At 35.9% G+C, this 16,767-nt stretch overlaps 1 protein-coding gene across 7 annotated transcripts in view; it reads right to left on the bottom strand.

Moving 5' to 3' along the window:
• Window positions 1–16,767, bottom strand: part of TRPS1 (transcriptional repressor GATA binding 1) — a 305,789-nt gene that overhangs the window by 260,483 nt on the left and 28,539 nt on the right. For 2 of the 7 annotated variants that reach the window (XM_058174585.1, XM_058174590.1), the window contains exon 2: window positions 2,650–2,735. The exons of the other annotated variants lie outside the window; for them this stretch is intronic. The gene's annotated coding sequence lies outside the window, so the exon portion shown is untranslated. The remainder of the gene's footprint in view (window positions 1–2,649; window positions 2,736–16,767) is intronic. 7 annotated transcript variants of the gene reach the window in all.

Below are 16,767 nucleotides of genomic sequence, written 5' to 3'. Positions count from 1 at the left end.
ATTGAAGAGTAGCGCATAAAAATACCTTGTAATAAAATCAATAAAATAGGTAAATAAGAATACTGATCATGTTGCTCTTGTCAAAAACGTGAAACGGTTTTTAGCTTTTACCTAGAGACTGGTCAACTGTTTTTCTGAAATAGTATAGGGTCTCCTGTTTTTCTGAAATAGTATAGGGTGTCCTGCTTGAGCAGAGGGTTGGACTAGAAGACTTCCAAGGTCCCTTCCAACTCTGTTATTCTGTTATTCAATTAAAGTGACTGAAATATCCTTGGGATTTGGAGGCTGTATCATAAGTCAAAGGAGGGGACATAACATGGCCCAAGAGAGGAAGGAATGAAAACCAAGTTCTATTTTCATATGACACATTTGTATTAGAATCACATACATGTTTTGCCCTGGGTTACTCAATTAATCTAACTACAGAGCACATTAAATCATAAACTCACGTAAATTAGGAACAGTTTACATGAAACTAAATGTGGTTGACTAAATAATTATTCATTGTGTTGTAAAAAAATCTATTTTCTCTGAAAGACTTCAAATTTTGTTTTCCCTCAATAAAAATACTTTTAAAAAATGAATTGCTTATATTTACTAATTATAACTGCCTGCATGTTGTGACAAATATTTTCAAGCGATCAAAAATGACAGTCAAAGTTTTATACATAGATTTAATTTAATTTATTTGTTTTATAATTATTGTTTTTATATTACTGTTTTATTTAATTGTTATTATTTTTGTGAGATGGAACAGCCATACAAATTCGAAAGAAGAATAAATTTGAGTATATATATTTCTAAATCTAAGGCACATTTGTAAATTTCTTTCAAACATTACAAACATTTATATTTAGAATCTATTTAGTCAAAAATAGTATATAAGATAGAAAGTTATACATGTCTCTTCTTGTAGTTCTTTTCCAATACAGATCAAAGAACCTAAAACCTGAATTGGAAGCTGTCTATTTTTTGTCTGTTTTTAAACTTACTTTATGAGATGATTGCTAACTTTATCCATGACTCTAAGCCATTTCTAGAAACATCAAATTATAGAGAATCCTATTTTTGATAGTTTACGAAACACCAAATGTTATTCATGTTTCTCAGACAACAAAAAACAAATCCACTTGAGCTACTCACAGATTATCAGTGAATTTTAATAACTTTTGAATAGATCAATTAACTTCAAAAATAAATGTCTGCAATTTCTACTGCCAGCATTACACAACAGGTATTTGTGAAATAATGTGTAATTACTTTTATTTTCCTTCCTTTCTTCCTGAATGTATCAAGCAAGGCAGCCTGTATACAAATCCACAGAAAGACAGTATAGTATAGTGATAGTATACTAGTTGGACTAAAACTCAGTCACTGAAATGCACTTAGTAACTTTGGGGCAGTCCTGCTCTCAGTGCAATCTACTTCACAGGATAATTTGTATGGAATAAAGTGAAACTTGATAGCTTCATGTAATGGTCTTCAACTCCCAGAAAATACATAGGGCTATACAACAAATTAAGAAATAAATGCCAGGCCACAAAAGCTGATTGTTAAAAAATGGGCAATGAATTCAAGGCTGGATTATTTACCTTCCCATTACTAGCAGCCTCTAGGTGGAGAGAAGGGATTCAACACTCCCTAAATTCTGTCAAATAACTCATCTGCCTCATTCCTCAACTACTTCTATTTCTGCCACCCAATTCAGTGGATTTATGGACCACAATTTGCTTGCGTGGAACTGACTTGATATAATGCCATATCTTGCCCACTAACAAATTCATTGCTCTATGAGGTATTTCCATACTTTCACTCCAAAGCAGCTCCAGGATGTTTATAAATTAAATATATAACTAAAAAGGAGAAAAAAAGAAAACCACCTAAAGTGATTTAACAGGTAGTTGTTAAGTAAACATCATCCAGATTTCCCTAACTCCAATGCTACATTTTAGGCTTTCAGCCTTGCAAGAAGTACTTGTTAGTGTTTTATAGTGATCATCTCTTCTACTGTCAACCCTCTGAATAGCAAATTATAAATTAACTTATCATACAGAATTGCTTACTTTAGTTAAAAAAAGTAATAATAAAAGTTTCCCCTGTTCAGTTTTGTCCAATTCTGGGGGGAGTGCTCATGTCCATTTCATAGCCAACAACTGTCCAAAAAAACTTCTGTGACCATGGGGCCAGTATGACTAAATGCTGAGGTGCATGGAATGTTACCTTCCAACCAAAGTAGTGCCTATTTATCTACTCGCATTTGCATGCTTTCAAACTGGTAGACTGGCAAGAGCTGAGGCAAGAATGGGAGCTCACCCCATCATGCAGTGCCTGGGTGTCAAACTTCTATCTTCTGGTCAATAAATCCAGCATCTTAACTGCTAGGCATCTTAACTGCTAGGCATTGAACTGATAGAGAGGTAACAGTGAAAGATCTTGTAAATGAGATGTACTGTACATAGACCTATATTATACAGATGGGTCTGTGGCATCCAAATGAGAAGCAAAGGGAAGCAGTAACTGTTAAGTAGCGAACACTACCTCAAATTCCAAAATTAGGTATGACTCCTGAACATGAATGCCTGTTCTCAGACAAAACAAAGGGGAAATGGTTGATGCTTCTGAATGCCAGGGGAAATGGTTCATACTCACAGTAACTCTCCGTGATAAATATTTCCAAGATTGTAATCTGGCACCGAATCAAATTCCAGGGAGGAAATTTTGGTTCAGATTAAGTCCTGTGGATAGATAGGAAAAAGAAAGAAAGAAAAAAAGAGACTTGGCTACCTGATTCTGGATACTGTCTGCTTCACCAAATCATTTTTCTCAGAGGTTCAAAGCATTGTATTTTATATGAATTCTAAGCAATACAGGTACAATTTTTGCGGGGGGAAGGGGGAGAAAAATACTCTAAAAATACTTATTACTTATTTAATAAGACACAATTTTCAAGCCAATTTTATGGCACTGGTATCAGTAGGGGAAATTTTCCAGCAGATTAGTCAAAATCCAAATCATACAGAAGCATAAAACTTCGCACTTGATCTCAGACAATGATAGTTTGGCCAAAACAAGGCCAGTTTGGTTTAGCTAGCCAAGCTGATCCACCCATTTCTTATTGCACAGGACAAGCAAATTAAAAATTAATCAAAGGTCCACACCCAGTTCTACTCAATTTCAAAGCGTCTCATTTTCAATTATCATTTTGTCTCATTTTTTTAATTAATCTCAATTTGCTAATGAAGCAACTCACTATGATTTTGTCAAATTAATACCTCTATTCCTCATAAATAAAACTGAAATAAAGGCCTACTACAGCAAGCTGTTGTGATAGCGAAGAACATAATGAGAGGATGGGCATTCAAATGGTAAACACAGATCACCATAAGGAAGTCTGAAGTCTGAATTGCACATTGCAATTTATTTTGCTCCAGCCATGTATATATATACTTTTTTTTTCTTGAATAATTTTTTTTATTTTTATACATCTTATTTCATGAATGGTTTGATTACCAGGTTTCATACATTTCAACATAAATAATCATAACAATATTATTCTTAATAATTGCAGTCCATTTTCATTTTTGAATTTGCTAACATACAGTTTCTGCTGTCATCTTTCAACTCTAAACATTCTCATAATTCTATCATACTTCATATCCTCTTAATATCTGTTATTACTATTTTCCCCTCATATTTCTATTTCCATTTTAGCCCTCATTTTTTTTCACCCTTTCCCCTATCATTCTAATAATGAAAGACGTGGTCTTTTCTTTTTCCATTATTCAATACTCAATGATCATAATCTTTCTCTAACTTTGTTAATAATCACATTTTTAATGTATATAATATTGTTGCCAGTCCTTCATTTCTTATATTCATTACATTGCTACCTTCCTAACATATATTCAAAAATATTTTTTATCTCTTACAACACATATAAACAATTATCCAAATTATATAATTTTCATACACTTTGTTAAGGTACTTTCATTAGATGTTTTACTTCACACTCCATTTTTCCACCCATTCTCCTTTATTCCACATCTTTTGCCCTCATCCAAATTTTTACTCTTCTTTTTTAGGGGGGGAGGTTGCCTCCCACACATTTCTTTTAGATCATTTATTCCGTCTGCATTTAAGTCTAGGTATATACATTCTAATGTGATCTAAGCAAAAGTACATTGACCACGATCCAAATCCTAAAGTTTTAGGAATGACTCAATGAAAACATGAAAAAAAAAGGGGACGGTATAGAGAGGTATTTCCAATGAAAAAGGGGAATTCTACACCAGGGATGATTAAGAAATGACTCCAAGATAAAATTATTGATGACACAACGCTTTGATGCAAAGCAACATAGATTGGTGCACACCATTCTGTTTACTGCTTATGGATTTTACTTTTTGAAGTCAGTCCATAAGAGTATCATCAAAAATTGTGTTGTGAACAGTTTCGTAACTGAAAAGCCATACATTTTCCAAAAAAACTGAATGAAAAGAATGGAAGGGAAATAAAAGCAATCTTCAGCACAACTCTACCTAACATAATGCCTTGGTAAGCTATGGAATTTGCTGTCACAAGTATTAACATTGCCTGTAAAATTCCATTCCTTTCAAAAGGGATTAGGTTAATTAATTGAGTATAAGGATCAATAGGTATTAGTCATGATGGCTGTATGTAATGTCATCTACCAAAACAAGTATACCTTAGAATTTTTTAAGAGTTGTATAAGCTTGAACAACATTTGGAAGAAGTGAAAAGCAGCCCCTCACTCTCTTATTCTTAAACCAGCCCAATATTTAGATTTACACGTGAACCTTAAAAAAAAACTGCAATTGCTTTAAGAGTCCCATTAATGAATTGTCTCCTTGAAGCAATTGCATATTTTTTCCAGAATTTTTTTTCCTTTTTTTTTTGGGAAACCTGAAATAGACAGTCATTCAATAAACCACAGAGAGCTGTTATGTTCACTGTAGGTCTGAATACTTGTTTTCATTCATTTTTAAAGCATGCAGAGTTCTGCTGAAGATTAATTATGTGGCATTCATTATGGTTAAGAAGATAAACTAGGGTTGGGGAGTCTGGCTCAGGTACACCCATAGCCTGGAAGCTCACTCAGGAATTTGTTCTTTCATCCTTGTCTATCTCATAAGATCCCTAGGAGAATGATGGCAGATGGGATGGCTATCTATGCCAGCTTAACCTCTCAGAAAAAGGCAGACTGTGTATATAATAAATAAATTCAAGTGGAGAATTATTATTATGTTCCTGAGCTGCCTGTGATTTTCCCTGGCATTCAGTTGGCTAGATTACATATGTATGCATGTGCAAACGTATATGCACGCACCCAAAGACAACAATTTTAAAATTTTTCCCCTATGGATTTTTATTAATGTCATGAAAACTGAACAATAAATGAAAAGTTGCCAAATGTAAAACGAATCAGAGTAAAAGAATAAACATATAGGTACCCCTCATTTTAACAATAACTCCCATCGTAAGCAATGTGGTTAAGCACGAGATTACATTCTCATCTCAGGTTACAACCTCACTTCTGATGGTCATTAAGTGAATCACCCATGATCATTAAGTGAGACATCACGTGAACACAATTTGCTATTTTATTGCCAGATTCTCTATTGACTGAAACTAGCTATAAAGTACACAATGAGACATCATGACCTCAGAACACTGCAAGAGTCCTAAACACCCATCTACTGCAAGACTCCTGCATCTCAATCCTGTGAACAAGACGTTAATGGTCATAAGTGCAAGGACTGGTCCAGGGGTGGTATTCACTTACCTTCACTACCGTTTTGCAAATGTGAGTGTGCATGTGCGTGCGTGCGCTCGCTTCGCTCAACTGTGTCACCTCAGGGCATACACAGGGCCTTCTGTGCATGTGCAGAACATCAAAAACAGGATGTGATGACATCCAGGTGGGTAGGCGGAGCCTCCCACAGCTGCCGCTACCGGTTCACTCGAACCGGCTGAATACCACCACTGGACTGGTCATAAAGTCATGTTTTAGCACTGTCATAACTTGCTAAAGCATCACTAAGCAAAGCAGTCTTCCAATAGCACTTAGCACTAGCAGATAGACTTATATACAGCTTCATCATGCTTTATAGTACTCTCTAAATGGTTTACAGAATCATATTGCTCCCAACAAGCTGGGTCCTCATTTTACCAACCTTGGAAGGATGGGAGGCTGAGTCAACCTTGAGCTGATGAGGATCAAACTCCTGGAAGTGAATTGAATTAACCTGCAATATTGCGTTCTAACCAGTACACCACCACGGCTCCAAATGAAAACTATCTATATATATCAATCTATATAGTTGAAAGAATATACAACTCAAAAATGTAATATTCTCCCAACCATTCATTTTTTTTAAAGTGGTAGCACCAAGATAGTTTGAGATAAAAAGGCGGAAAAACAGAACCCCAGATAAGCTGTGAGAAATAAATGTCTCTTTTTTCCTCATTGAGTCTGATCCTACAGTCTAAATAGAATAGAATAGAATAGAATTTTTTATTGGCCAAGTGTGATTGGACACAGAAGGAATTTGTCTTGGTGCATATGCTCTCAGTGTACATAAAAGAAAAGATACGTTCATCAAGGTAAAACATTTACAACACAATTGATTGTCAATATATCAATATAAATCATAAGGATTGCCAGCAACAAAGTTACAGTCATACAGTCATAAGTGGAAAGAGATTGGTGATGGGAACTATGGGAAGATTAATAGTAGTGCAGATTTAGTAAATAGTTTGACAGTGTTGAGGGAATTATTTGTTTAGCAGAGTGATGGCCTTCGGGAAAAAAACTGTTCTTGTGTCTAGTTGTTCTGTTGTGCAGTGCTCTATAGCGTCATTTTGAGGGTAGGAGTTGAAACAGTTTATGTCCTGGATGTGAGGGATCTGTAAATATTTTCACATAATAAATAACCCTTTCTTATGTTTTTATTAACTGTTGTTAGGTATGTAAGGAAAAAAATCAGGTATAGATCAGAGGTGGATTTCACCAGATTCTAACCAGTTCTGGAGAACCAGTAGCAGAAAATTTGAGTAATTTGGAGAACTGGTAAATATCACCTCTGATTGGCCCCGTCCATCTATTCTTTGCCTCCCAAGTCCCAGCTGAAATGGGGATTTTGCAGTAACCTTCTCCTGGAATGGGGAGGGAATGGAGATTTTACAGTATCCTTCCTCTGCCACGCCCACCAAGCCACACCCACCAAGCCACGCGACACCCACCAAGCCACACCCAGAGAACTGGTAGTAAAAAATTTTGAAACCCACCACTGGTACAAATGCTATTTTACTCATTCCACCTACCACTCTGCCTAACCAAAGTATGAGGTTCTAATGGCTTACAATGCATTTGGATTAGAGTACATTCTTCTAATGTTGTTGAACCACAGTTGTTAAAACTCCCATAATACTGACCATGCCAACTGACAACAATGAAAATTTCAATTGAGCAATATCAGGGGAGGCACAAATTGTGCTGAAAACCACGTAACTCAGTTTCAAAAGTATGCAAAGTAAATGCCTTGTAATGTTTAGACACTGATTTCCAGAACTTCTATCTTTTGAATTAAGTGGGAAATAATGGTTTTCCATATATAGTTACAAAGATCAACTCTTGTGGAATCAGTGTGTTATCAGTGAATCGGCTGTTATCTAATATATTAAGACTATTACTATCAGCATGTCTTTTTATAGATTTAGACATATAAACTAAGAATAACTAAAGGTAATAGGTCTGCAAATTATTTGTCTTGGAGAGATCCCAAAGCAACAAAAGAGCAGAAGAAAATAAGACTGCTTTGTTAGTCCTAAGGGGAAAAAATTAGGATATTTCTGCCAGACACATCTGAAGATAGAATTCCAGGTCCAGATGCCACCTACAGAAACCTAGGAAAAAACCCTCAGATCCTTTCAAAATATAATAATCGAACTCTAATATGGCAAATGATTTAATTACTTATATGCACGAAGAATCAACTAAATTTAATGTAATTATAATACAAGTTAAATAGCCTATTCTGAGAAATGAGTGCCTCAGTATGTCGCTGGAAGGAAAAGTGGTGTCTAACCCTAACTCTGCTATAGACAGATGATCCTAGCTTTGCGCACATGAAAAATGTAGCTTCAATATTACTTGAAAACCAGCAGCATCTCCCACCTTCCACAAAATACACCATCTGGCAAAATACTAGACAGCTGTCAATATGGAACAGTAGCTTTAATACCTTTTTTAGAATTTATAAATGAACATGTCACCATATCATTAAAATAAAGAAGAGTCTCAACCTATCCAACAAACAGCAAATAGAAAACCCATCATGTCAAGCTCTGGACTGTAAAATGGCTAAAGCCTCAACCTTAGATATCTGAATTCTTCATATGAAAAATTAGGGAATCTAAACAACAGTTGTGTTCTTACCTGCCTACTATATTCTTGAGGTATACTGTAAAACAAACAAAAATCTCTATAGTATCTCCTCAGCAATTTTACAAAGAAAAAAAATAAATACGCGTTTTTCATTCATTCATCCATCCATCCATCCATCCATCCATCCATTCATTCATTCTCAGACACAACATACTACCCATAATTGCAGGATACACATTCCTTTCTGGATTTAGAGCTGCACTTAGTAAGGCCCACATTTCAAATAATAGTAGGAAGAAAAGCATACAAAACAAAATGCAATCCAACATAATTAACTGTATAAAATCATACTTTAAAAAAATTGTATGTTTAGAGATCAGACTTCAGTTCACTATTCTTCTCCTTTTTTTCACACACAGATTATAAACCATCTTGTTGGTGTAAAATTTTAGTGGCCACATCAACAGACCTTGTTTGGGATGATCTCTTATATTAAAATTTGCAATTTGGTAAGTACATGGGATGAAAAAAAAACCTTTTACCCAAAATTGATCTTTAAGGACAGCCCATAATCCTTTTGGGCAGGCACACAAAGTCCCGAGACATAGACTTTTTCTATATTTTTCATGATATCCAAACTGTCAGTTTTTTTCTCAATTGTCATCAACCCCTCATTTTGTAAAATGAGACGTTTTTCTTATACATTCTACACTGGGTCTGGATGCTAATATTTTCAACCGGCCTCTTATACAAATGAAAAAAAGAAGCTATTTTACAATTTGCAATTATTGCAATTTTAACTATAATACTTAGCAAGGACCAACCATCATGAGGCTGACATGTCCTCTGTTCAAATTATAGGTTGCCTATAGAACATTAAGAACATGTAACTTTTAGAATTAACCCACCAGTTCTGTCCAGCCTTAAATCATCCTGTGTAATATACCAAAATACTGTCAGACTGCCTGCCAGGGACTGCCCTTACTAAGCATTTTCCAATTTGTAACTGCTGATTCGTGGTAAGACAACAATTATATGCTGAGACGATCAGGACAACAATGGTCTACCCTCACATATTTCCTGAGCTCTATAGCAAAATGCACCGATGATGAAAGCCTTAATAGCCACAATTCAAAACTAATTTCACAACCGTCTGAGGAATATTTTGCCTAGTGCAACTGAACAGGCTTGAACCTACTGAAAGCTGCCCATTTCAATTTATATCTCCATCCAGTCATCCCTGTACCAATGCAACATATCAGTTGACAAAACCTTATCACTGTGTCCTCCACATTTTTTACCACTTAGTTTTGTCATGACCAATAATGTGTAGCAATAAACTCTAGTTCTTCTGCATTCAAGTTGCATTATATCAGATTCAGATTATCACAGAATCTCACAGGATCAGGCATCTAGAATTTTATCCAAGCAAAGGAGTAGATAAGAATTACTATGATCCAACTCTCTGCTCTATTCAATACGAAAATGCACTAACGAAGAATGGAAGAAATAAATATTTGACAAAAGTTCCTGCGGATTTTATTCCACTAGCCAGTACCATAGATCAGTGGTTCCCAACCAGTGTGCCGCGGCACTAAGGGGTGCCGTGAGATCTTTTGAGGGTGCCGGGAACTTTTGAGCTACGGAGATTTTAAATATCTATTTCCTTATAAGGGTGCCGGGAACTTTTGAAAGGCTTTCCAAGGGTGCCTCAAACAAGAAAAGGTTGTGCCTCAAACAAGAAAAGGTTGGGAACCACTGCCATAGATGGTAGTGCTCATCTCCATTTTAAGGCCATTGAGCCAGCGTCTCCAGAAATAATTCCATGAATATGTGGCCAGCATGATGCCACGGAGTGCTGTTACCTTCCGACCAAAGTGGTACCTATTGATCTACTTGCATTTGCATGTTTTTGAACCACTAGGTTGGCAGGAGATGGAATTAGGACAGGAACTCACTCCTTTGCATGGTGCTCAGGTCTTGAATTTGGGCTGCTGTCTGTTGACAAATATTTGGCATCTCCTGAACCAAATATTTGATACCCAGTACAAAATTGCAGCTTTTCTCTGATTTTTGCAGGCCAGTGAGAAAGAGAAATACAGTCTGGTATATTTGTCGTAAATACTATAGTTTATATATATTTGAAAATCAAGTTTCCAGGGCTTGTTTGAGCATTATTAAAACATTCTGATTGTTTGTATAAAATCATACATATATAAATAAATCAATCAAACTATGTTTCATCAGCAAAGCGAATATCAAAACCTTTGGGGCACAATAGCAAAAAGTTATATGGCTTTGTTATTGAAGAATAACAAATTTTATTCATTAATAATTTGTGTCAATCAAACATAAGTGCAAACTTGTATCGCCATTCCCTGGCTAATTGCATATTATAAAAGGGATTTTAGGCCACAACAGCTCATGCTACAAATCTATCATCGAACCATTTCCTTGATTTTGCTACTTAACAGAATAACGTTAGTATTCATTTGTGAATCTGTATGCCTTTTGATTTTTGCACTTTCTTTCCACTAAAGAAACATTTCATCAGTCTTTTATAACTAGTTATTTCTCTACTGACTTTTCTCTAGGGAAAAGAAACATTATTTTAGAATCTGACTTAATCAGAGGATCAAGAAGAATTTTATCTGACATCATTTTAAGAAGAAACTTTAGAAAGACTTAGTAGAGATCCAAGTTCAAGGAAGAATTTTAGAAGGTAATTTGAGCAATTCTCAACCTTAACAAGTGGCTCAACAATTCTGGAAGTTGAAGTCCACATGTCTTAAATTTGCCAAGTTTGAGAAACTCTGTATTTAACTATAGGTTTCTTTAAAGCATGACTGAGTGTTCAAAAAAAAAAAAAACCTCATCCACTTCTGAATACAATACTCACAATAATATGCATGCATAAATGAAAGCAGGTGGCATTTATTTTAAAATAATTTACACCCAATAATTTAGGACGTGGCTTGCACATTATAAAGTTAAAAATAAAAATAACACCGAATAGGAAATGTATAAAATAAACTTATTCAAACATACTTAGACTACTATCCTAGACATAGATACCAAAGAACATACATCCAGTTGATGAAGATAAACTCTTAATACCAGCTGGGTGATGTGCTTTAACTATAACTGGTCATAACAAATGTCATAACAATTGGGTTCATTTATTGAGTCCAAACTAAGCAGGAACCTTACAGCTAAAATTAATATGTGAACTACATCACTGAATCAGACTGCTGGTCATTCTTGTTTGATAGTACATACACTAACTGGAAATATTTTCTAGACAAGGAGTCTTCCTTAACTAGAGAAAATTAAATTAATCTAAATCTTAGTAGGTTTACCAGGTTCTTATGTATTTCAGACGTGAAACTTATTCTGTTCTACTTGGAGTTCTGAGTGGATGAACTAGGTACAGGGTGGATAAAAATTGATGATTTTTTTAATCTGATTTTTTTTTAATTTAAATAATTTTTTTAAATTTTTTATCATATTTATTTTAATAAAAAATGATTTTGAGTAAAAATCTATCTAAAGATATTTTTCTAATAAAGCTACATTAATAATTTGGTTTATTAAGCATGAAATGGAGCTTAGTTATGTAGCATGAGGCTGTATATTCTGCAATATTTACATTTTTGGTAAACTCATTCAATGAATCCAAGCTCTGAAAGCTGAGATAATATGCACTCTAAATAGGAAAACTTTGTTTTGTTTGCAAATAATAATATTAAAGATTCTAACTATCAGCAAGAATGAGTCCCTACATTTAAAGAGCACCTGTCATTTCAGATCCATCATGGCAGCACCTATTAGTGGGCACCCACTCACCTGCAGCCTGCCAGGTCCTTCACCATGTTGTGTCACTGCCGCATCACCAGCCATCCCATTAAAGTGAATGGGACTGTTGGTGAGCCAACAGCGGGTCAGGGGAGGAGCCGCTGCAGGACAGAGATGACAGTTGCTCTTTTAAAATTATGATTTAAATCGAGTTGATTTAAATCAAACCTTTTTACTAATGATTTAAATCGTGATTTAAAATCAACTTAATTTAAATCAAATCCACCCTGATTAGGGACAACCTGTTTTGGCCCTTGAAGCCACTGGGAATAGTTTATAAATAAACAGATTGGGATTATATTACCACATCCCTAATAGAAAGACAGAAAAGGGAAGAGCTCATTCTGAGGGTAAAATAAAAAAATGAGAAGGTAAAACAGCCCTCCAATGTTTCCTGAAACACAAGTGACCTCAGCTTCAGATAAGCACACATTTAAGCTTCACCAAACTTAAAGATTCATGTGAATACAAGCAAGAGCCTTATCTCTTATGCAGATCAAAAAGTAAAATCTTGTTTTAAATCCGAAATGAAACCAAAAAGAGAAAAATCTGCAAACCCAGAGAATTCTCCTCAAGCTGGCAAAGATAGAATGATCTACAAGCCTTAACACGCTTGAGAAGGAAATCACTAAAATGGGATCATTTTCCACACTTATTAAAGACAAAATTACTTGCCTGATAGAAAAACAAGCCACCAAATCAACTACGCATGGATTTACATGGATTCACTCTGCTGATAGTTGGCTATCGGTTGGATTTATATGGTTTCAGGAAATGGATTTAAAACTCAGATAAAGGACAACACATGCAAATACAACAAGCCTTAAGTCTAAGCCAAGCAAATGTTCTTAGCTATGGCTCGAAAATAGACATGTCATTCTGAAATTTCCCTTCCAAGCCTGTGCAGAATTTCAAAGGACCTAACAAGCAGGGTAAAATATGATGGGAGGGAGAGAAAGAAAAGGCTTAACTTCAACATGCCCCTGTATCATCCCATATTTTTTCCTCTTAAGAGGGGTACAAAAAGCATTGACTGATCAAAGAACTTCCTTCTACTGTACCAGAGCCAAGTGCAGTCAATTACTTATTCTCGTGTAGACTTTTATAAGAGATAACAGTTATCTAAAATGAAAAGGCACATGCCTTTTTTTTGTCATTAAATTGGTTGGAAAAAAAGAGAGCCAGAGAGACAAAAGGGCTTCTGTGCAAAAGGAGGACTTCCCCAGATCAACAAAACAGAACCAGAAAGAAAGAAAAAAAAGCAGGCAGGCTTGTCTCTCTTCACACGACTAGCTCTGAAGTTCAACTCTTGCCTAGGAAAAAAATAGGATCTGGTAATTGAGAAACAGCTGTTACGAAGGGGATCAAAGTAAAGACTGAAAAACTGCTTTTCTCTCTTTATCTTTCCTCAGCCCTTGGTCAGCCAGTGGATCCTTTGGCTTTTATATTTTTATATTTATATTTTATTAAATTTTTATACCGCCCTTCTCCCGAAGGACTCAGGGCGGTGTACAGCCAAAATAAAAACAAAATATATACAGTTAAAACAACATTTAAAAAAAGCAAATTATAAAGGCTGATAATTAAAAATTTAGATTTAAAATTTTAAAATATTAAGAAAACCCAATTAAAATTCATCGCTAATTATGCCAGTCCCGCTTTAATGAATAAATATGTTTTGAGCTCACGACAGAAGGTCCGAAGATCAGGCACTTGACGCAGGCCAGGGGGAAGTTCATTCCAGAGCATCACTGCCCCCACAGAGAAGGCCCTACTCCTGGGGGCCGCCAGCCGACACTGTTTGGCGGACGGCACCCTGAGGAGACCCTCTCTGTGAGAGCGTACGGGTCGGTGGGAGGCAAAAGGTAACAGCAGGCGGTTTCGTAAGTACCCGGGTCCCAAGCCAAAATCTTGAAGCGCACCCGAAAGACCACAGGAAGCCAGTGCAGGCTACGGAGCAGCGATGTCACATGGGAGCCACGAGCGGCAACTTACCCATGCCCTAACTCAACTTGGGTATCTTTAAGCAGAAGGAGATATGGAGACACTCCTTGATTCCATCAACCTTCAAAGATCTTCTCTATCTAGAAATGCAGTATAAAAAGATAACTGGGCAGCAACACTGCTATGCAAGCCAAGAGGGGAAGTGCAGCAAAGAATGAAAAGAAAACAAACAAGCCAGTAGTTATTGTCAAGTTAAGTTCTAGTTAAGTTCTAGTTAACCGTGAAGTGAGTTGAGGACAACTTTTTGGCTGTTTTATTTTAGACTATAGATGAATATTGTATTTCTAAAAACTTTCTCCATAAAGAAAAATTTACATATCGGGACAAAGTTAGTCCTTGATTTACAAGAGTTCGTTTAATTGACTGTTCAAAGCTACAATGGCAGTGAAAAATGTGACTTATGACGGTTTTTTACAGTTATGACCTTTGCGGCATCTCCATGACCATCTGATCAAACTCAGATGCTTGGCAACTGGCTCATATTTATGACCATTGCTGTGTCCTGGAGTCATGTGATCCCCTTTTGCGACCTTCTGACAAGCAAAGTCAATGGGGAAGCCAGATTTACTTAACAACTGTGTTACTCACTTAACAGCTGCAGTTGTTCACTTAATTGTTTTACCTTTAACTGTGGCAAGAAAGGTTGCAAAATGGGGCTAAACTCACTTAACACATGTCTCACTTAACAACATAAATTTTGGGCTCAATTATGGTCGTGAGTCACTGACTACCTGTAATGCAGTTTCCCCCCCCAGCTTTATAAGCTTATTACTTGGTATATGCATTTAGAAACATCTCCCACCTGTATGGAATGATAAATATACAGTGGTAAGACATAGCATTGTGCTACCACATTTTTCAATGTGGTCTACATAATACATAGTAACAAATCAGTTAGGGGTATCTTTAGTAGGATTGCAGCTGCTTTGAAAATGGTTGGAGAGACCTGGCTTAGATGAAAAATTGATGTAGAATTTCTCAGCTGTTTGTTAAATGTTACTTGAGGAGGCATATTGTGGGCCCCGTCAGTCAAGAAAGTTCCAGGACAGGGTCCAGGGTCCAAAACAAAGGCCTTCTCCACTGTGGCTCTCACCTTTTGGAATATCTCACCCCCCCCTGAAGTGAAATTTCCACCCTCCTGACCTTCCACAGGAGCTTGAAAAGCTAGCTCTATCTTTTGGCTTGGAACCCTGACATGCATCAGGTGGTTGATGACTTAAGAGGCAATCCTACCTTTTCCTCCCTCTTCAACTTTTAATTACAATTTTATCTGTACCAGGGCTTTTATTTTTATTATTTTAGAGATATGTTATGATTTTAATGTTTTATGCTGTAAGCCCCCCAGAGTTGTTTCTTTACAAAACAGGTGGAAAATAAGTAAGTAAGTAAGTAAGTAATCAATCCAGTTTTATTTAACCTTCTTCATGATTCTGAAAATAATGAACTCCTCTAAGAATAGAATTCACTCATTAAGAGTAGCACTTATGCAGTTGTACTTTTGCTTTAGGCTTTGTAGAAAGCCCAAAATAGATGAACTGTTTTAATTAATAACAGAGCAATGTTATATATAAAGATATGATTTTTTTTCTTGTTGGCTTGAAATGCTTATCCAAGTAGCTTCTTCAGAAAAGAACTCCAGTTGCCATGACTCAACTTCCAGACAACTCTACTTGAATGACTGGGAATCTTCATCGACATATTGCCACACACTTTAGGAAAGAACCCTGAGGTTGGTGTGGGAATATGAGAAGACAGCAAAAATAAAGATGTGAAACATTTGCAAAGCATGAACAATCTTCACCTTTATCTTCACCTTTACTCAATCTTTACCTTTTTACAAAGGCATATATGCCACTGTAAAGCTACATAAAACTTTTAAGTAAAACAAAATTGAGCATGTGGTTTTAAATTTTCTGCTCTCCCTCCTGTAAAAAAAGAAAGAATTTCAAGCCTAGTTGATTTCAGCATTTCCAATTCCAATTTTCCATGTCTCTCTAAGTTGAGTACTTTTAAATCAATGCAACGCTTTGTCTAAAAGTCCAAATTCAGATCCTAATATTGCAGAAACCTTCAAACACTCCCAAGTACTACAGGAAACAATGATACAACAAGATATTCTTAACACACTCTTCGTTTTGCTTCCAAGTTGGCGTGTTTTGAAATATGGAGTACCAGTGCTCAGAAGTTTCTATCCAGTTAAAGGAATATAATTATGAACAGCTCTGAGACTTTGACTAGACTCAAGCTAAGCAGAGTTGGGTTAGGTTAATCCTTAGAGGAATGAATACCACAGCTTTAGGATAGAATTGAAAGTTAGAAAAATCTCGAGAAGACAGGAATAAGGAACTATTTCCATAAAGAAAACTACAAGGATGTAGAGTTGAGCTGGACTTAAGCACATCATTTTTATTCTTCCTTATGACCTTCAAGATGTAAACGCTTTGAACTCCTAATTGTACCGCAAACTGCAAAATCAGTAAAATGAATATTAAAATACTGTG

The sequence above is a fragment of the Ahaetulla prasina genome, chromosome 3 (genome assembly GCF_028640845.1).
Source record: "Ahaetulla prasina isolate Xishuangbanna chromosome 3, ASM2864084v1, whole genome shotgun sequence".
NCBI classification, from domain to species: Eukaryota; Metazoa; Chordata; class Lepidosauria; order Squamata; family Colubridae; genus Ahaetulla; species Ahaetulla prasina.
Note: the sequence above shows the minus strand (reverse complement) of the source record. Positions and strands in the feature narration are given on the sequence as shown.